Source organism: Melozone crissalis, unplaced genomic scaffold (assembly GCF_028551555.1).
Source record: "Melozone crissalis strain CALT ecotype California unplaced genomic scaffold, PUWL_Pcris_2 ptg000004l_1, whole genome shotgun sequence".
NCBI classification, from domain to species: domain Eukaryota; kingdom Metazoa; phylum Chordata; class Aves; order Passeriformes; family Passerellidae; genus Melozone; species Melozone crissalis.
In genome coordinates this window covers 3,957,272-3,980,299 of record NW_026535782.1, presented here as the reverse complement: position 1 = coordinate 3,980,299, position 23,028 = coordinate 3,957,272, and the positions used below count along the sequence as shown (strand labels likewise).

At 37.8% G+C, this 23,028-nt stretch overlaps 1 protein-coding gene across 12 annotated transcripts in view; it reads right to left on the bottom strand.

The window, feature by feature from the left end:
• The window catches only part of MAGI2 (membrane associated guanylate kinase, WW and PDZ domain containing 2), a 702,246-nt gene that overhangs the window by 379,086 nt on the left and 300,132 nt on the right, over positions 1–23,028 (bottom strand). Inside the window, exon 1 of one of the 12 annotated variants that reach the window (XM_054273650.1) lies at positions 7,876–8,096. The exons of the other annotated variants lie outside the window; for them this stretch is intronic. The gene's annotated coding sequence lies outside the window, so the exon portion shown is untranslated. Of the gene's footprint in view, positions 1–7,875; positions 8,097–23,028 lie in introns of those variants that run through there. 12 annotated transcript variants of the gene reach the window in all.

Sequence of the window (23,028 nt, the reverse complement as noted above, 5' to 3'; positions counted from 1 at the left end):
CAAGGCAGCAGTAAGCTCAGTGAAGGCATAACAAACCAATTTTCCTCCATGACTGGGTCACCCTGTACTGAGGTGTAAAGGTCTGGTTACATACACACCACTGAGCATGTATCCATGGGACCAACACTGGAAATGACATTTCTTCTGCATTGTGTGACCACATAAATATCAATTTGTGCTTTAGAACAAGAATGTCATATCATTTGGAAAAAATCCTAGTATCCTGGTGAGTTAAACTGGAAACTGGGAGGCATAAAAGAAAAGTATTACCCCACATGGCCTGGTGCTGGAATTCTTTCCCAGTGTGAAAAGCAGGATGCTGGGCCAAATACCCTGCTGTTACTCCAGCTGGGGAAATAAGTTCCATGTCAAAAATTTAAGATACTTTGCCAGTAATTGTTGTATTTGCTGTTGAGGTGGAATCTGGACTGTCTATCACTTATTCTTATTAGAGTGGATGATTCATATACACTAAGCTTTATATACAGAAGTGATTGAAAAACACAGAATACAATTAAAAAAGTGCTTGGTAGGAGGTAAGAGTGTGTTCTCTACCTTCAGGAGCTACCATACCTGATGTGGGCCAAGAACCTGAAATTGAGAAGATCAATGCTTCTCAAAAGCCATGGTCATTTCCCTGAGAGACTGCAGGGGCATGTGGGACTTTGGTATTAAAATGAAAGTGGGAAGAAGAAATGAGCAAGACAAGAAAATATTCAAGAGCTGGTCACAGTACAGTGTGCCTCTGCCAAGAACAGTCTGCACCTTATCTCTTGGCAATACAGAGCAACAAAACTTTCTCCTTGTTTCTCCTAGGGCTACACATCTTTTTCCATGGCCTGCTGTGGCTATTGCCAAGAGCTGTGGCAAAAGAAACACACTAATATCAAACATTGTAATGCTGAACTAGCAGATAATACCAAAGCACCTATATTTTCTTGTGCTCTCTCTTCTTTTATTTCTTTCCTGCTTGTTATCATAACTATGCCATGGAGAGTTTTCTTTGAAACATTCTTTGAAACACAATAGACAGCATACATTATTTATCCTAATGGAATAGTGTGCAAGGCACCCCCCATATCTCACTTCCTCTGAATAACTTCAGGCAAGATAAAAACAGGCTGCTTTTTTTTAGTGAGAAAGTAATGAAACCTCACAGAAGGCAATCCTCATGTGGATGAGGTTGCAGAAGTAGGAGCAGCAGGAGATAGAAAACCCAACTTTGTTTTCTCCTGTGCTATTGAGTCATTGGGGGAGTCAGGTGCAGGTACTTACAAAGAGCCACATACAAATCCAAGAGCAATATATTCAAGACTTGGGAAGGGCCCTGAGAACCTGACTATCCCTACAAAGTTGCTTCTTTAAAAATGTTTAAAAATGACTGTGTACTTTCTCTGTCTCACCCTCCCAGTTTATTTTCACACTTACAAAGGAGTGAACCCCTATGAATTTTTTTATAAAATTACCTACACAAATGTAAACTACTGCTTGTAGGAGGGAACTGTCAACACTGGGAATTTGACTTCTTTACATATCAGCAATAAGGTATTTTATCCAGGTTCCACCTTTTAAGGGGCAGAGAGCATTTAACAGTGTAAAGGAACAGTACTGTAAATGCCATTATTCTGTTGGTATGAAAACAGCAGCAAACATGCTTCCTCAGTTTAGTTTTGAATTCTGAGCAGAGCTCGTATTTCACACAGTAATAGTCAGTAACTTCCATGGACAGGGAACATAATTACAGTGTCCTAGCTCCAAATGGCTGAAGGTTGTAAAGGATAATATATAGCACCTGCTGAATCTGCAGAAGGAAAAAACCTAACGCAATAAAGAGCTCCCTACTGGCACACTCCTCCTTTTTCAGAAGGACTTTCCAATAGGCACAGGCAGGTGTTTTTTGATGGTTATGTCGCTGCAGTTGGTTCAACAACAGCATTTGATGGCTGCAATGACAGAATGGGAGCATACTATCCCCTCAGTTTTTACAGGTTTTAAAATCCAGTCATGCAAAAGCTAGGAAAGTTTGGAGTTACCCTTTCCTTTCGTGCAGCAAATTCTTCCTAGTGCTGTCCAAGGGATACCTACCACTCATGCCATAAGGGTTCCTGGGGTGCAGTGAATACTCACATTTCCACAAACTGTTCACTTGTGTTTTCCAGAACCTCTTTCTATTGCATCACCTGAACAAGAAACACCAAAACTGCAGTCTCCTTCTGTCAGTGAGGAGCTGCAGAGCTCTGAAGACAGAGACACACAGGCTTCCAGTCACCCCAGTCAGCTGTGTGATCAAACAGTGAACAACTATGATCTGATCAAGCTCCTTTATTCAGCCATCTGCAATTCTCCCCAAATGTTCTAAATTTATGGAACATTACAGTGGCTGGTGTCATAATCAAGCTTTGCTTTTAGATATACTTGATCCCAACCATTGACAGAGAACCCTAATTAGTGACAAAGGCACTGTTCCTCACTCCTCTTTGGGTCATGTGCACTGTTAAAATACAAAATGCTGGATTGTATCTGACTGCATAGCATTACAGGATGATGCCAAGTTACCTTTCAGAATTTCTTCCAATAAGCTAATTCTGAAGGTAAAAAATCCTCTAATGAAAGGGAACTCTGCCCTGAAGGTCCTGTCCCTGCAGAGGCTCTGCTCACCAATGTTTCATTACAAACATTATCACCTCCTGGATCATCATGGCTTCTGCCATCACAGAGATGAGTACAGCCACTCCAATAACTTTGGCCAACATCATGAACAATCCTGCAGGTTTAAGCCATTACCTTGGGAGGTGAGACAGATGGAGAGCAGGAGCAGCACAGGAGTGCCAAGGCTTTGTGCTCCCATCAGATCAGGTTTCTCAGCAGATGACCAAGTCTGAAGTTACACTCTCCGTATCCAATTAGTCTGCTTGAATTAATCCAGACTCTAAGAGTTCCTAAATCTTTACAAACTTCCAAAAATCTTTAATTTCTGGTATCTAGGACAGACTTTTATAGCTTACATCATCTCTGTCATCAGAAAAGCATTCTAGTGGCAATAATTCTTCCCACTGTACTTCACTGCAATTTATTTATTTGACTGAAAAGGAAAGGATAACTGAGAAAGAGAGCTTTTATTGTGATGTGCTCTCTATTGCAATGCTTCTCACATCCATGCCCATTTGTATTCCATCACCTCTGGGTTATGAGCAATTCTGTCAATGGGGATTGTCATGGCTGTAAAGACTTAACTCCTAATACCTTCAGATTAAAAAAATTTTCCCAGGCAGTTTTTTTTTGTTGTTGTTGTTGTTGTTCATATTTTCATAAGGAATAACAGTTAGGGGGTTGAGAGGTTCCGTGATCACCCACTGCCAATCCTATTTGCTTGTTTTCTTTGCCAGGAAGGTGATAAAATGTATTTAACCTGAGCCCCTCTGCAAGATCAGATTTTCTCTCCTAAATGTTCTCTATCTCATCTCTAGAGTCAAACTTGGCACCGATTTCAGCAGAGGCAGAACAGAGCCGTAAACCCCACTCTCCTTTAGTTCCATTCCTATGATCATACAGGTATTCAGGATAGAGATTCAAATTATAAAATTGTCCCAAGAAAGCCACCAGCTTTCATTGCTCCCTTCAGCAGTTTGAACCATGGCAATATTGGCTAAATCCTTTATGGTGTATGTGGCTGATGTTGGGATGAAAAATAATCTCCTTTTTGTTATAGGAAGACTGATGAGATTGAGAGTATTATGTTCTGCAGGCATCTGGATATGCACCTCTCTATAACTCAGTTCCCAAGCACCAAATTCTGATTTCACCTAGACTAAAGACAGACCTGGTAGCAGAAATTGCTTCTCACTGTCCCAGAACATGGAGTTCTGGGGCAGAAGGGAAAAGTCATAGATGGTAAGTGAGCTTAAATCAAAGAAGGTTTACATAAATAAAGAAGTTTGTGGAGAGTCAGAAAAAATGTATGAGAGGAGAAATATAAAAAAAAATAGAAGGGTGACAGGTTTGAAGCATCTTGCATGTTTCCAGGAGAGTTTTCTTTATTTAGTTGAAAAGTCAACTTAACCTTCAAAGGTTAGAGAAAGAACAGACCCAGCCAGCTTTCAGTTTACAGTTTTCAGCTAACTTTACTATTGATGTTTCATTTTCTACAAAAAGTAGGCAGTCTAAACGTAGGTATGCTCAGTACACAAACACCAAAGGTCACCAGAAGAACCATCCTCCTCTTCATCCCACAGCATAATGTAGTCAGAAAGCAGTTGCTACAGTGATCAGAGAATTCTCTCTGAAACTTTTGTCTGGTGCTTTTATCAGACATGTGGGTCTGAGGTATGCTATATACATTATACATGAGGAAGCAATGACAGAGGAATGGGAATAGAAATAGCTGGGATGTTCTTACAGGGAAAAAAAAAAAAAAAAAAGGTAAATTATGCTGACCATACTCTTTTCCTGGCCCTGTGGGCTACAATCAGCTCTGTTATAGTGACATCATTTACAACAAACTTGATTTTAACTGGTTGCATTAGGGCAGCTGGGAATACTGGTCTTTAATGTTCTTAAGCTTATTTTGCAGTGAGAGCATGATGGTTTCTGTATAGGCATTTGCTACTGAAATGGGAAATAGGTGGGCTGTTTGATGAGTCTGTCAGCTGGAACACTGGCAATTGCTACTTGGACTGCTTCAATGTAAATAGAATTTTCTCAGATTTCAATACTCTGGGTCTGAGTCTTTTTTCCTGTTAGTATATACTAATCTATCTAATTCTTGTTATTATTTATTTTCATCACAACCAGAAGACAATCCTGACTTTTATGTTTATCATGTGTTTATCCATTCAGGATTCAGGATGTATTTACACAGCTTTCAGAAAGTGATGGTGAGAAATTTTCCTAGTGCCACCATTTTATTTGTGTTTCCCCTCTCTCTTTACAGAAGTCCAGTGTGTCAGCATTGCACCACGAGAAAATGTGCATTTCCAAGCAAAGTCCCTGGACAGTTTTCATTTTGTAATGACAATGAAAGTCAAAAGTCATGCTAAATTCCTTAAATCAGATTTTCACTGTTAAGTCCCACTTTAAATAATGTTGTAGTTAATAACCACATAATAATAGACAGTGCCCCTAACTGGATGTGTATGTTCTTTAGGGTTAAATTTACTAATTTAATTCTTTCTGGAAAGTTTTCTGCCTGTAGTGATCTTTAATCCAGTTTTTCTTAATGTGTAAAGTTCTGAAATATAATTTGTTCCAGTTCAGTATTGGACTCCCATTTTATTCTGATTATGTACATACACACCTGAAAATCAGCCAGGTTTCATTTACCTTCCAAATCTGCAGCTGCATTCCAGTGCTTTGTAACTATGGCCAGTGTGAATAAGGCACCTGGAATCTTTCTGTCACTCAAAGCTTTTTAACTCTATTTATTTGAACACCTCTCATTGACATTTCTGCTTGTCTGATGGTTTGCAAGATGTTTGTTTTTCTTTTTCACAATCCCACTGTGCAATTGTGTCACTTTCCATGAAGCAAGTGTTTACTACTGTCAAATTATCTACCTGTACAGAAGGAGCAATGGGATCTGCACTCAGTGTTAAAGTTCCCTTTTTGCTCCTTTCTGGCGGTAGTGGAAGCATTTAGGTCTATGAAAATGAATCTCAAAAGACTGCAATAAGTCTGGCAAGTAACATTTGGGGGTTTTGTAAGTACTGCACACAACATGCTTTCTAAGCACCAACAAAAATAGTAGGCACTATTAAGCAGTCACAAAAAACACTGGCCACATTTTCTGGAGAGGATCCATACTACTGACAACTCCTCACAGCTACCCTTCTGCCTCCTACTTGCCCTACTTTAGTGCTGTGGAGCCACCCTATCTGCGGGAACATTTAAAGAAGTGATTTTCACTGGAGTGAAATTCCCATTTGCCCCATGAATCCCCTGGCACAGATCCCTCTGGAGAAACACGGTCCCCTTCCTCTCTGCCCTGCAATACCCCACACATGGACAGGGAGAGGCTGCTCCCAGCTCTGGGCTGCAGCTGCTGCTCAGGAGGGCTGGAGCAGAGCTGCAGAATCACACTGAATGGCCATTCCACGCGGGGCTCCTTCCACCCAGCACGCTTGTCGTACAATTAAAGGAGTGCCTCCCCTGCTCCTCCTCTCCCCTCGCTCTTGTAGTATCTGAACGTGAACTCCCTTGGATAAACAAATGCTTGTACCCATACATATCCTTCTGGCCTTTAAGGACTTTATTCCAGTGCCTTTTGTTAGGATTTTCAGTTTTACCTGCCAGCTGCACTCACCAAAGGCTGGCATTTCTTTTTCACCTGTATCATGGGCGGCACATCATTTAAGACACATGTTTTTCAACCCACTTACCTAATTCCAGCAGAACTGGCAGAAGCTGCTCTATTAGCAGGATTTATACAACACATTTGCAATACACACTTTGTAAAATTATTCCTTTTTTGTAAGCAGTAGTATTGGCACGAGGTTCTGGTTTCAGGTAAAACAACCACTGCCCACTACAGCCCCTCAGCCAGTCACACAGTCAGAGAAAGCAAAGCAAAACAAGCCAGTCAGACATTACCAGAGAGAATGGTGATTATAACAAACAACAATACAAGGGGAAAATGCATGGCTATTCAGAAACTGTCTTTTGGGGACTGAAGAAGAGATCTGGAGCCATTTTTCACTAGGTTCAGGAGAAAATGTCAGCACACAGATGCTACTGTACTGTCAGATTGCATCTTAATTTGGCCAAAGGGGACCCAAGCAGTCACCCCTCACAGACATTTTTAAAGGCCCATTACAAATCTGATTTATTGGTTGCTAAGAGTCTTCCTGCTATAGTCTGCAGATTTTGCATGACATGGAGCTGAAATCCAGTTACAGATAAATGTCTGCTTCTCTGTATGATCTAAATCCATCTGAATTCAGTATTTCTTGGGCATCGGTCAAGCCTCCCCCGGTTTGCCCACCCCCTCTCCTCCTAATACCTTAAGGCAGTTTACTTCAGAATGAAGCAGAGCATTAACCTGTATAAAATTGCTAATTTGTATGTAATTCTCTTGCTGCCATTAAAAAAAAAAAAAATAAAATGCCTTTTGTTCTAAAGAGGCAGGGGAAAAAATCAGGAACAAAAGAAATGCCTCTGCCCAGCAAAAGAAATGAGAAATTGCTGGGATATGTTTTAGATGTTTAGGCATGCTGGTGTTAACAACAACAACCATTCAAATATAAATGCTAATTTGCTCTTGTTCTTTGATATTTTAAAAAAATCTGATGGCTTTTCCTCAAAGAAAAGAAGAAATTTCTTGCCTTCTGTGAAAAGCCAAAGATCATACCAGAGAAATGCATTTGCATTGCTGAAGAAACACCATTCAAACTTGCTCTACTTGAACTGCCCATTGTTACAATTCAGACAATGTACAACAACAAGCACAGCTCAACTTCTAACCATGCCCGCATCACAAGGAATTAAAAGTCAACAGCTCTTCCTATTTCCATAAACTCACCTCCAAAGCCTTCATTTGCAGCTTCTCTGGCAAAAATCTACTAGCATTGGAACAGTCAATTTGTTACAGAGGCATGCAGCTCGTCCTAAAGCCTCGTATTTCGTGAAGGAACTATTCTAAACAAAGACAACGTCAAAAGCTACACAAGGATCACTCACAGCAAGTCCAACTCAGCCCAAGTTTGGGTTCAACATCTGTCTGAACACAGCAGTGCCTCCCATTTTCGTTCTGTTCTGCGGGATTAAACCCCAGCTAATCTCTTTAAGTGACCCTGACTCAGGTTCCAGCTACACCGCTTTACAAATCCAGAGAGAGAGAAAGAAAAAAACCGGCAAGAAATAGAAGGCAGCGCCTTATCCCACCTTTCCATGGCTCTCAGCCCGTCTGTCTTCGCATGATCGGCAAACCACCTGTACTGGATCCAGCCCATTCTGGGGATGGCAATTATCTCCCCGGCAGACGTAGTCTCAGCTGCGCTTTGATTTTTTCGGCACGAATGTCTAGAATCTTCTGCTTAAGCCAGGCACAGCCGCGCAAGAACCGCAGCTGAGCTCTTTTGTTGTGCCTCTCCGAGGGCTGAGGCAGCGGCGCTCCCTCCGCCCCCGGCCGCCGCCGGCCCCGCAGCCCTGCCCGAGCCGCGATCGCTCCGTCCGTCCGGGCAGGGGCAGCTTCGGGCGGCGGTCAGGTGATCTTCCGCTCGGAAACCGAGAGGAGGCTCGGGGGCTGAGCGCACGGATCCGTGCTGGGATTCAAACTAGCCATTTACATTACAAAGCAGGGAGGGAAATAGGGCTCCGAGGAGATCGTCAGGCATCCTTCTGCTTTCCAGCTCTGCGCTGGCAATCCACACAAGATGTGCAATTCAACTTTTCAGTGGCAATATTCATACATAGTTTGGATACCATGACACCCCTTAAATATTTAACATTAGGGGCTTACTCCTTAATAAACACAAATTTTTTTTAGATGCTATGCTCGTTCTGTATTCCTTTACAGATTCTTCCCAATTGTACATTTTTTTAGAATACAATATTTAAATATTTATGCTGAAGCCATATTTAATTTCTCATCAGCAAATGGACCGTACTCAACTAAAAACAATTATTAGCTCTTTATTCATATTATTATATTGCAATTCAAGTTATCTTTGATGTAAGGGCCATTACATTTAAAACTGACTCTCTGAATTGTAGGCTATCCAATGGCCCTGCTCCCTGGGATTACCCTGATTAAAGCTACCATACGGTGCAAGGCTTTGGAATTTAGGCTCTCAAAGACTGAAAGAATTCACATTGTGTGAGAATCCTAGTTATTGCCAAGTAATAAGGAATACCCAAATATTGTTGAAACAGTCAGAATTGCCAGCAAACAATATGTTAGAAGAAAGTCTTATAGGAAACACACTGTGAGTCTCGATAAAATGCTGCATTTAGAACCTCAGTTTCCATTAAAAATTTTCTATCATGTTCAATGAGACCACAATTTCACTCAAAATATTCCTTATGCATTCATTATAAAATGGTAACAAACAGGAAACACCTGCAAAACTAGGCACAAATGGGAAAGCAGGCATCCACATTTAATCAGTCTTTCTGAGAAACTGTGTAGATGCAATGTACCACCTATTCCAGAAGAAATCTAAAGCCATTTTCCTATGACAAGACTGTTGTTAAAGACTCAGGTTAAGACCAGAAAGCCTACTCATCCATCCACCACCCAACAGAGGCACTTCCAGTACTTCCCAATGTTTCCAACAATATAAAAAATAACTATTACTCATCTCGTATTAACTGTGGGTCTGTCCACAGACACCTCAGTTCCTCTGGCACTACACACTAAATGAGATTTCCACCTTTTACTTTCTGTACTATCACTCTTATGATGTAAGGCAATTCTTTTGATAAGTACACAAAGGAGCAACCTGGATTTCTTTTAGGACACTGAGGGAAAAGAGTTATATGAGAGATCATAGATTAACTTCACCATATGACTAGGCTGTTATTATATCCATTAGATTGATAATAACAACTCTATCTTTCAGAGACTTATGGTTTTTAACCCTGGCACACCCTTTTCAGTAATGCTCTAGTAAAAGTGCTTCACATAATTCCTATCATAGCCAAAATTTTTGCCACAGTCCATGAGCTTTTGGCAGAAACCAAGAATCACTCCAAGGGGCTGGTAAAATTCACATAACTATTTTATATATATATATATATATGTATGTATGTATATGAGGCATTATTTCAAACCAGTCTTCGTGGGGGAAAAAAATCATTAGACTTTTGCTTTTCTACATTTAATTTAATTATATATTGAAAAAAAAGTCAGAAGTGGGACACTTGTCACGCCTAGGTCAGCACATCCTTGTAGAAAGATATCTAACAACTGCACACCTAACACTAGAACATGTTTAAGATGATCCCAACAATGAAGACCATAGGAATCAACACAAGACAGGAACAAAACAACTTCATCTCAGTTGTCTAAGTTTCTGGTTACAGGTGGAATTCTGCAGTTCTTTTGGGCCCTTATGTAGTTACCCTAATAATAGTTTTTTTCCTTTCACTCTCCTGAAGCCACAATATTGCAAGCAGTGTAGTGATGTTCACTGGATGCAATGGGACAAATATTAGAGAGCCAGCTGACTAAGCCACCTGCAGAGGCTAGCAGGGCCAGCCAAGCTACGCATCTTCAGAACTCAGAATTGCATATATATTGGTGTTTTCTAACTTGGATACTGTCAGCCTTTTTATTATTATTATAAAGTCAACATAAAACTTGGTTCTAGTACAAAAATGGGTCTAAACTATCACTGGTGAAAAGGGAAATAGACACAAATTACCCTGCCTGGTACTTAAGAATAGTTACAATAGTGTGTAAATCATGGGACTGCTCAACAAAGTTTCTGATGTAGTCAATTACTGGAATGCAGTTGTGTCGTTCTGCACAGGACTCCCACTGAATGTGATGAGTTTCTTGATAAGCAAGAGGATCACATCTTATGCACACTTACTACAGTCATCAAAATGTTCACTTTAGCAAAGCTGAGTACAGTAGAGCCTTTCAACAATGAAATGCTGCGGTCACCCAGCTATTGCAAAGTATGGTTTACAACTCTCAAAAGGAAGCAATTTCCTTTCTAAGAAATAGAGCAGTGATTTTAGGTTTCCAAAGAAAAGCCTTTTGTAATGCCTGGGCTGCCATACACATTGACAGGAACATTCAGACTTTTCATGTTGATGCTGTAAGTACAGGTCTAACCCACTGGAAGAAACTGGAGGCTAATCTTCCATCTGATGGCTGTAGGTATACATGCAAGTAGGTATGTAAATAATGTGTGCAGACATGTATACATAATTAATAAAACCATGTAATAAATATGGATGAAAACCTGTCTCAACCATGCAGATAACAATTATGTTTTGGAAATTATGTGCAGTAATATTTATCAAAATAAAAACCAGTACAGACTGATACTTCACTCAGGAAATAAATACAGGTTTTTTTAATCATTAAGTTTATCTCCTGTAATCTTTAGAGAGGAATTTGAGAGTTTCCCAGAAGAATCACTAGTTTGAAATCATAATCTTTTAAAAATTAGAGCTTTAATTCAAACAACAACACAGACATAATCAAATTATTGAGGCATGACAAAAATAAATTAATGGTCTACTCTGTCAGAGAAATAGTCTCAATATTTGCAATGTTAATTTCAAAACAGTAAAAAAATGCATATATCTACATAAAATAACAATAAAAAAATCCCTATTTTAGTTATAATAATATCAGCCTTAAGGCTGGATTTATTCCTAAATGAAGCCATAGAAATAGGTTGCATCTTTTTTACAGTTCATTTATATGCAAGTCAAAAAGGTATATCCTTAAAAATGAAACTGCATTCAATCAGTAAGAAAATGGGTATGTCATGTATTTATGAAGTATTTTTAAATTTGTGGAGCAAACAGGCACAAATGGCTTCTTTTTCCATTACTCTTCAGATGCAGAACTTGCAAGTCTATGTTTCAAAATTAGTGCCAAAGGAAGAAAACGGCTATAACTACATCAATATTATCGATGAATGAAAATAACCAAGTGCACACAAGTTACACACATGCTTTATACAATGGGGCAAACCCCAAAAATATGGCATTTACAGTAGTTTGAGTTACTTCCACCCTTAAAAATATTGCAAATTTTAATCAGGAAATTTAAAAATTTTAAGGTAGATTTCGTTCGAGTTCTGGCTTTACCTACAGTCCTTTGCCATCACAAGTTAAAGATTACAGAGAAGAAAGTGAAAGAAGGCTGAGATAGAGATGTGCTATGAATCCAGTTGTATTATAAATAAGCCATTTGACACGTGGTCTGTGACTCGTGCTAGAGAAAGCCTCTATAGAAGCCCTTCCCATGGAATGGATTAGTTGTTATATTTGAATTTAAAACAGACAGAAAGAACTGAGAGATGATTAGTTACATTAACACAAGTGTCCTTTGGAATTCATGACCTTTCCTTATCAAATTATTGAGGCATGACAAAAATAAATTTGCTACAAGAAGAGATTATGGAAACTTTCCCTTCTTTAAAAACCAAGTGAAAGACAAAAATAAAAGTAACAAAATTCCTTTGACACTGAGTAGGAAATTCACCATCAAGTCTGCTGGAACGTCCATGCTTTTTTTCCCTGGTAAGGGGTATGTTGCACATTGCACAGGATTGCATCCAGATTTTTTTTATTATTTACAGTGAGGGAGACTCCACAACCTCTGTGGGTAACCTGTTTGGTCACCTACACAGTGAAGATACCTTTCCTTGTGTTCAGGTGGAACTTCCTGTCAATCAGTTTCTGCCCATTACTCTTTTCCAGTTGCTCAGCACCACCAAAAGGAGCCTGGTCCATCCTGCTGACACCCTCCCTTCAGATACTTAGACATTCTTAAGGTCTCCTCTCAGTCATCTCTTGTCAAGACTGAACAGGCCCAGCTCCCTCAGCTTTTACTTTCCTTTTAGGAGAGATGCTGCAGTCCCCCAGTCTGCACTGAGCTGCACTGGGCTCTCTCCAGGAGCACCAGGTCTCTCCTATCCTGAGGAGCCCAGACACAGCACACCAGATTCACCAGCAGCCTCATCAGGGCTCAGCAGAGAGGAAGCTTATTCCCTCGTACAAACTTTGCACAGGGTTCAATTAAATTCCATAAAATTTAACTTGTGGATGATTTGGGGAATGGAATGTACAGCTTCCAGAGAAACTTTTACAAAATTACTTTGCCAACCAGTTCTGAGACTTGTGTTTCAAAGAAGACTGAGTGTCTTCATCTAGCTGATAAACACACTAGCCTTAATAACTTTGGCAGAAGCCAGTGGGTAGCAATGGGAGAAAAGTCCCATAAAAATGACTGGTTTTTTTTTTGAGGATATTAATTTAACTTTCTTGGGATAGTTCAACTGTTTCTCCTTGAGCTTATAATATTGCCTGTTCAGGCTCATGATGAGAAGGAGAAGATAATTATAGTCCTCTTCAGACAGTGTGTTCATTAAGTGTGTTATTTTGGATAAGTAAGTTTTTTAATTGGCTTCCAGTGCCTGCCAGTAGGATGGTCTATGGTAGCATTGCAGTGAGGATCTGTGCCCCTACTGCTTTCCCCTGTTGGAATTCAGTACAGTTTAATTGATTTACAATAGGGCTAACCACAAGATGTCAATTACTGGTTTATTCAGTGTTCACTCTTCTTCCAATGGCACTTGATTGACTCAGCACACTTCTCTTATTAGAGGACCTCTTTCCCTCTTCCCAGAGAATAGGATGCCACAATCTTTATTAAACAGCAGCTTAATTCACACAACTCTGGTGGCACTGACTGCAAAAATTAGATCTCTACCTGGTGTGCGTTTATAGCATGTGACCTACTTTATTTGAAATTAGAGTTGGAATGTCTTCCTGCTCCTATGATTTTGCCCATGTGTTGATAGTTTTCCTCTCTGGAACTGGAAAGATACCATTTTTTGAATTGTGCAAAACTCTTGTCTGATAGAAAAAAAATTGTTTGTTTTTTTTGAGAAAAGCAAATAGTTTGGAAAGAATCTTTCTAGATTTCAAGTGTTTAGGTTATGTGAAAGAATGAAATAAAAATAAATTCTTCACCTATCTTTCTGACTGCTCCCTAGTGTTCTGTCATCCAGTTTGAGACCTGAAATCATAAAGACGCCAAAAGTTTCTGCTAAAAGCGCTTAGTATATTGCAAAGACAGTTACCTAAATCCATGAAAACTGGTCAAGCATTTTGCCAATTCTCCTTTTATGTAAGCGATATCTTGATTAAATACAATTTTAAACAAACTAAAACAAAACAAAAAAATTTGCCAGGTTTTTTTTTCCTTTGTTAAATAGCCAAGCATAAAAAGTTTCATAAAACTTCTTCACAGAGAAAAATATTTTCCTGATCTGCAAATGTTATTTAACATGTAAATTTGAAAAATCACTGTGGTTGTATCAAAATTAATATGACATGACTATGTTTTTACTGAAATGTTATTTCACCATGATTTAAGAAGAGCTAAATTACATTTCAGCAAACACTCTTTAATCCTGTGTGCTATTACTAGTAGGAATGAAACAGAAAGAATAAGAAAATTTAAATTTGCAGGAGGAATGGATATAATATTAGGAAACAAAAAGACTCTTGAGTGAACCTTCTCAAACCAGTATTTTTGCACTGTGCTTCCAAGTTATTACCTGCTAGAGAATATTTACTCAACTGCATGTTTGCTCAGTCCTCCCTAGTCCCTGTATATGATACAATCTTCTCCTAAACAGGTCTCAAAATTTTTATTGCAAATTTTGAATTAAATAATGCTAATAACAAATTAAGAAAACCAATCTTTAAAGCAGTTAGTCTACTAATTTATTATATTCCTATTAATTGTAACTATGAAAATGTTCTTTATTTAATGCCATGTTAAAATAAAGGAAGTCAAAAAAGAAAGCAAAATACATTTTAGTATTCTGCTTGTATATGCTATATTAGGATACCTTGTTTAAAATAAGTCATATTTGGGGTTGCTGTAATACCTTTGAAAAATAAAATGGAAGGTCTATACTTTTTGTACAAATAGTCTAAGTCCACAGCTTGATGTTTACAGAAAGGGAACACATCCACTATTTTAACTCCTAATGGTTACTGAAGACTATAATCCTCTTCTGAAGCCAACAGTATTTTACTGTGAAGTGGCTGATTTTAAATTTCATATATGATTGTTCTGGGAAACTCAACATTTGGAAATTATGACACATTTTTCCTCCCCCCCCGGCTCCTGCTGTGTTGTAAGGGAAGACGAGGTAAGCATTTTTCATACAATTGCTCTCCCACTCTGAAGCTTCCAATCTGGGGACTCATTGGGGCTTTTGTAGGAGTTTCAACTGAAATTCTAGGTTTTTTGCTTCCTATTAACAAAAGAAAATCATTAAATTACTGAGAATACATATAAAAATAGTGTCTATATGCAAGTATGAGGTATGATAGCTACAATTTTAATTATTTTATTTAATCTTTCTTGTATTTTAACTAGGTGCAATAATATTTTTCTCATTAATATGAATCTGCTATTATTGTTATTAATAGTATCCACCTCAGTATTCATGCAGTGTTTAAATGTTATGTTTGCATGTTATGTGCATTTTAAAAGTCTGAAGAATTGTATCACTTGATTCGTATATGCACACATAAAACTGATAGTTTTGTATGTAAACCAATTATTGGACAAATGTGCAAGAGATTTTCTGGTACCATTTTGATTTTTTTTTTCTTTCTAGAAAATTTTGCCTAAATAAAGAGAGAAAGCTTAATATTCATAGTGTAGATACTAATATTCCATCTAGTCATTAATAGTCAAACACTCACACAGTGGCACATCTGACACAGGAAGCTGAGTTGGGAATTGAAACCATAATAATTAACAATAGATTTCCTGATCTCACCATGACAAGTAAATGAAACACTCTGTGGTGTGCTTGCCCACTGGAAGAGGGAATTAACTCAGTATGAAAAGCAGAATGGAAGCATATCTCTGATTAGATCTAATGCACAAGGAATGCAACAATGGGAAGCTTGTGTCAGCAGAACACATCAAACTGTTTTCTAAATATTGTGCATGAGTATGCAAAAACATGCACATTTCCCATAAGAACCATAGCGAACGCACAGGATGTATGAAACAATCTGTACTGCAACAGGGAAATAAATAAATGAATAGATAAATAAATAAAAAAAATTTATGCATTTTCTTATTTATACAAACAATTTATTCCAAAATTTAAATTTCATCATTAGTTTTGGCCCATTCACTTCAAATTTCCTATTTAAACGACTCCTCTCCCTGTTCCTCCGGACCAGCCTGGCGGCTCTCAGCGTTCAGGACCCTGGAGAGCAGCAGCGCCCGAGCCCCGCCACAGCCACAGAACAGGCTCAGCCCGGCCCTCTCACGCTCCCATCATTGCTATCCTCTCTTCTTATTCTCTGTCATTCTCCCATGGCTGCTCCAAATTTCCCTTCCTCTTCCTCCAATTGTCCTTTTCTCTTATAGTGACATTTACTGTTGCAGCAACTTTTTCTCAGAAACAAAATATTCTCCCTTTCATTCTTCAAAATGTGTTGGTTTTGTCTGTTTGTTTTGGTTTGGTTTTGTAAGGCTGCCTTATCTTTAATGTTAATATGATCATGGGAAATTCGATATAATTATTGTATCAGGCATTATAATTTTGTTGTTTTAATATGTACCTGGCTGGATACACTGCATTCTTTTACACTGTTTATTGTTAGAAAACTTACTTTATAGAAATCCTGAATTGGTAATTACTGTGTTTGTAGTCATAAAAAGTAGTTCAGTACAGCCATAACAATGCAGTTGTAGTTACTAATCTTCTTGCAGGTATTAATCACATTTTAATATTTCAGATTGTCTTCAAAACTTGAAAGAAAGGCTAAAATTTGAAATCATACCGAAAAATCTGATTCTGTAAAAACTTACAAGGGTGAATAGGCCCAGTCCATTCACTGCACCTATTCACCTGCACAAAGCCACATGGTATGTCCTTGCAGACCTGTTCCTAAACAATCTCATTAAGCCCTCAGAGTTTAATTAACTCTCAGAGAGATACAAATCAAGAGTGATTCCCAAAAGTCAGTACAAAATCACTGGTGTAACTCAGCGAATTTTTTTTTATTTTGGTTTCTTAAGGAGAACCAAGTTTCTGTAATGGCATTATGAGAGGGAGGCAAGAAGGAAGGAAAGGAGGATGTGGGTAAGGCATGCACAGAAACATGCATTTGTCTGCCTGTCCTTCAGTCTCCCCGACTATGCTTGGGCATAATGGCCAATTTAAAAGGATTTTTATAAAAGTCATTTTCAAATGCAATAGTCATCTTCAACCTATCAAGCTTTTAGAATTTTTGTGAAGATACAAAGGGGTAGGGGGAATCAGGAAGGCCTGAATAATGAGTCCATTATGGAGATCAACCACAAGATTTATAAGACAGCCTTTTTGTGGATTTGCCATCATGGAAGCATTCTTTCTTTCTAAAAGCCATGAGAGTTCAGAAAATATATTTCACATCTCTCTTTCAATTTGTGGCTTTGTAGGTTTACTCTGCTATATGGAATTCAGAGTGCATCCTCAGCACTGCCTCCCCCATCAGAATAAGAAATATCCTTTCTTTTTTCACAATAAACAAAAACTCATGCAATGTGCTGTGGAAGATTCAGACACACACACAAAAAGAAATCCTCAGAACAAAAAGTCAAACCATTGACATGCTGTGATGGACTGTTTATAGTGGCTCCAAGGCACCTTTTTCAAAGATCCACTTTCAGCCAAAGCTCTTATCAACATACAGCAGGAAAATCAGGTGATATAAAGTGGGAGGTCTGAAGGGTAAACCCCACATATTTGCAAGAATAAGGACATGTATACTTTAGACAAAAGTCACAGGTGCCTACAAATGCATCACATTCAAACACCACCAATGAATCACAATCCTACTCTGTTTGGATCACTAAGAACTCAATTTGGCTAACATATAGGCCATTACATAAACTGGTAACTGAGCATAAAAACCAGTGTGTCTGGCAGACAAACTTCATAGGTCTGAGGTGAATTTTGGACTCTACAAAGCTCATTGGGCTGAAGAAGCCCTTTCTTCAGCCCTTTCTTCAGCACAGATACGGTGAAAGAGGAAGGCAAACCACCCTCATTGCAAGGCAGGAGCTGTTATTATCACCGAGACCCTATGCCTTCAAATTTGAAAGCCTACACTCATTCTGCAGGCACTGACTGAATGTCAAATTGAAACCAAAACTGGTACAGCATGCTCCTAATAAATGATATTTTACTTCTATACATACTTTTTTTTTTTTCCTAGCACAAATAAAAATCTTTTCTCTAAAAGAATCCTTGATAACTTGGCTCTGATGGAAATCACAACTTTTTTAAGCTCCTAAAGAAGTGGGGGTTTTTTCTATAAGGCTTCTGGAATTAAGAAGCCCTACATTTGGCAAAAGAAAGTTGACAAATAAAGATTTTATAGGAAGTGTGTGAATTCAAATGTGAGCCGAAAGTTAGAACTGGCAAGAGGTAGTGACTGTTATCAATAGGAATTCCTAATGTGCAACTACAGAAAATTAAGGTTTCCTAAGTCTTATATCCTATGCAGCGGGAACATTAGAAAGAGTTAAAATACAGAGGAACAATTGCAGCTGCTATATGGGTAAGTCAAAACTAAATACTAAACACCCAATTTTTAAAAATACTTTAGGTGGAAATGTTATGATTTAAAGCTATGAGTTGGCATCCCAAGCACACAGCTAACACTCTCCTTAGAAGGTAGGTACCTGCAACTACTCATTTTTCAGAGTGTTAGGCCTGTACCCAGTTGTCAGAATCAACACCAAGAGCCTAGTCTTACTTTTTCTTCTACTGTATTTTTCTATATTCTGTGGAACACCTTCACACACAAAGAGAAACCCATTTTTGACATACATGTCAAGATTTCTGATATCACAGTTTACCTCACTGTTCTCCGCTGACAAAAAAATTCTTGTGAACCAAGATTACACATACCAAAATTCAGTGCATATTCATTCAACCCTTCCCGTTTCTTATATGGAATTTGATAAAATAAGAACAAACTTTTGAGTATTGTCAAAATCTTGTGGCCTAGCAAGCAAAAAATACAAACAGAATATTGTATTGCAAATATCTCCATCTTGCCACCCCGTTAAAATATGATACAGAAGGATTTTTCATTTCATCGAAAGAGTAGAACTGCAGCAAAAGTAACAGTACACAGCTACTCTAAAATGAGAGCTGAAACTTTGACTAGATTATAGATCTTTACTGCTGGTCTCATGTTCCCTAGAGGAGTCATAAGAGGACTTGTGGATTTTTTGCCTTGCATCTGATTCAGTGATGGCACAGGTAACAATTTTCATATGTAGAATGTTAAGGGTATTTTTAAGTGTGAATAAAAAAGAATTCATCAGTATTGGGATGTACTGAAGATGCTACATTGAGCTTTGGAATTCTTTTTCTGCTATTCAACTTTTTTACTTCCCAGCAAATATTCTATTTCACAGGTAGTCCTAGATAAGGAAGAGCTCCTTAATCAGTAAAATGATCTTATTGCCAGTAGCACAGGCTATTGAGTGTTATTGGCATTTCATCACAACAGCAAAAATAGATGTGGGGGAGGACTCATTTCTTTTAAACCAGGCTCCAGTCAGATAAAGTGCATTCTGAATGGAAAACTAGATAATGAATGGCTGGATTGCTTCTGTCCTCTCTTAGAAGGTAGAGCAGGATGTATCAGGAGGAAATTCCTTCCTATTTAGGGCAGGATTAGAACTTCCATCTATGCATCTCCTTTCATGAGATATATGTTCCAGAGGGAAGGAAGAGAATAGTCAGAGATGAGTGATGAGCCAGGCCATCACTTCTAGGAGTAATGACAGAAAATGTCATTTTTGAAAACTATGTCCTTTTTGAAAGTCCTTTCTGAAAACTATGGATCTGTAAATAGAAAATATGCACATCTCAGGATCCTGTGGCTAGGATTTTCAAAGAATACCTGTATCCCACTGAAGAGCAATGGGAAAACCATGAGATAAATCATAAGAAAGAAGCTCTTCAAGTGTATACTAAGAGTAAAAAATCATGTTATATAATTCTTGCTCACATTCTGGATGGGTTCTTTTCACTTCGTTTCTTTGGAAACCTACTTTCCTTGAAATCTGATCACCATGCATGCTTCTACTACAAAATGTGTTTATATTAATAATTTAATGATAGCTGAGACACACAAGGTCATTTGGGTTCTGTGAGGTAGAGGTTATTTTACTAGATTTAAAATGAAGGAATAAAAGAAGCGTGACATGACTCAGTAAAAAGGCTTTTTTACTTTAGGACCTAAATATTCTAATCAATAACACTGGAATCATTGTTCCCTGAGGAAAGAAACAAATTAATAAATAAATGTATTTAATTGGCATAATAATTCCTTAGACTATTCCAATTTCAAGATGGAGTTTCTTTGGCATAATTGGTCTTCCTTGTTTTCATTCTCTGACCTTAATGTCCATCTTTCTCCATTTCTAGAGTATTACCAATAGATTAATAATTTTGAAAGCCTGCCAAGCTAACAGTGGTGGTGGCGACAGTAGATTTTGGTATTTCCTCAGAACACTGAATTGTGCAGCTAGTTAAACTGATGTGAGAGATGATAAAATAATCTAATGGTCTGTAGTCTATTGTAGTTTCTAATATCTATACCTTCTCTAAAAGCAAAGAGAAATAAAAACCTATTCCTGTCAAAATTTAAAAAAAATAGTCTCAGGAAATAGTTAAAGTCTGTATAAACAACAACAAAAACAATCTATTAAGTAAGATGACGATATATTTAGATACCCAAATCTCAAAGCAGAACACCTAAGCCCCAACAGTCCAAAAACAGAAGTACTGATAGCACCAAAAACAGGATACCTCCTCCCATCAAATGAATTCAGATGCTGGGATTGGAATTACTAATTCCAAAATTAAAAAACAAAACAAAATTAAGAAGACATTTGGGCCTTGGTTTGGAAATGTACAGCTGAACAGACACCAGTATAAGGTATGCCTGGAAATAACATAGCTGACATAATTACAGCAGAAAAAAAATTAAAGAAATAAAAAAACTCATGTACCATGGAATTTATGCTTCAGCAAGTATGAGATCGATGGATTATATGGCTTTCGAAGGCTTTCATTTACAGTTAAATCCAAACTGAAACACCAGAGCATTAAAGCCAGAAAAATCTGAAGGTCAGCATTTTTTTCAATGAAAAAAGTATTTAAAGTACTCTCTAAGTGAGCACTTCTTTTGTTATATAAAACCCTGTTCACTGAACCGATTTCCTGTTAGTAGACTGAACCATGGATTAGGTACATTTGATTTGAAGAATGTCACTAATGAAACAAATCATCGGGAAAGGAAAGAGAATTTTAAAGTGTGCTTAGCACACTGCAGGGTCCAAGTGACAAGGTTTTGCAGAGCAGGGTGGAAACTCAGTGGAAAGAAATAAGGGAAAGATATGAGAAGAGATGCATGATGTGGCCTTAGAAAGCTGAACTTTCTGAAAGAGGCACTTGGAACTGAGGTAGCTGATGAAATATAAATGTCAACAACCATTCTAGCTTAATGCAAGTGAAACATTTGTGGTACAAAGGTATAAAGAAGTGTGGCTGTAGTTGAAGTTGGTCTGGGTTAATGGTATGTTCTTACAATTTGGATCAAACAATTGCTATTCGCAGCTCCTGGCTTGCACTAATAATGCTATCATTAAAATGCTGTAATTTTAAGCAAGTAATGACTGCAATGCCTCAGTTTACCTGTTTATGAAACCAGAATGGCATTTAACTGTGCTGTGGGGCCTAATTATGTTCATAAGGTACAAGGCATCATTGTAGGAGACATATGCATGTAAATTTCTATGAGTACAACATTTGTATCAACAGTTCCTAAAACAATAAAAGACATGTAATCTGCAGGATTGGAGGTGTAAAGATGGTGCTTTTTTTCCATCACTGTATAGTAAATTACACATAATTAGAAAAATGAAAACTAAGAGAATATAGGACAACTTTATAGCTGTGCTGAGAATCCAACACTCATCATCCTACATGCAAAAATCTAAACTTTTAGGACATTTTTCTGATATTTGTTTGGAAGATACTCAAGGTTATGCATCAAAATCTAAAAGTCCAAAGTTCATCATCATGTTGCAGACACAAAGGTGTCTGCATAACCTTGAGTATCCCTGTTCCTATGCCAAATTATAACTTTAATTATGACATTCACATTACCATCAGGGCAAAACAGTTCAGCAAATTATTTCACTATTTACTATAAAAACTTCAAAATATTGTTAGATATACCCTTTTCTGGATACCATCATGTTGAAGAGGCAACTGCATTCTCAGATCCTCTCCAAACATCTTTACCTCTTCAGATAGTGAGAAATTTGCATGTGTGATGCCTCTGACTTACCAAACACCTCCAATTCAGTTCTAGAATCCTTCTTTTATTTTTTTTTTCTTTTAGTTTGGGTTAATTTGTGGGGTTTGTGTGGGGATTATTTGTTTGGATGTTTTTTCATTTTGTTGCTGTTGCTGTAGGAGGATTCTATGTTTTAGTTAGGCTTTCAATCTTAATATTCCTGTATGGCAGAAATCAGATAAAAATCTATATCCTCCCACATTAAGAAATTACAATCTCTGAAAAAAAAATTGTTAACACACATTTAAGACTCTCCCTAGTATCTCTTACAGAGCATCGCTTTAGAAAAATTAAACCTTCTGAAAGGCATAAAATAAAGAATTACAGTACATGACAGCTCAGTCTAACTCACTCCAATTTTACCTCTGCAAAAGCCACTGGGAATATCTGTGACAGCCCATCTCCAAAAGCAGTGCATGACAGGGCAGAGTGGTAAAATATACAGTGAGTTAAAGGGAAGAAAAAGTGTTTCTGTGAAGTAAGCAAGGTGCTTTTTCCATGATTCTTTTATATTATCTGCAAAAACAGAATGCAAAATATATATGGCAGCCCATGGATTAGCAAGGACAGAGCAAAGGTAATTTTATATTTCCTCATTTACCTCAGTTTGAATTTGACAGGTAAAAGCAGTAGTGGTTAGCTTGTGAATCAGGCTACAGAGGGATATTTATAGATGTGTAGGTAACTCATATATTTCACTTAATACATTGGACTACTTTCCATAAACATTAATTTTGGTTTTTTTTGAAGATCTGTGAATGCTGAAATATAAAAGCAAACTCAGTTTTATACAAGTTTTGAAACTAATTTAGGTGGATATAGCTGTTGCAGAAGTTGAAAGCTGAGTAACTGTTGCAATTAGGCAGAAGGAAGTTAGGTTTTTTTTCCACTCCTGACTACATTACTACAGCAGAAGAGTAATCATTGTTC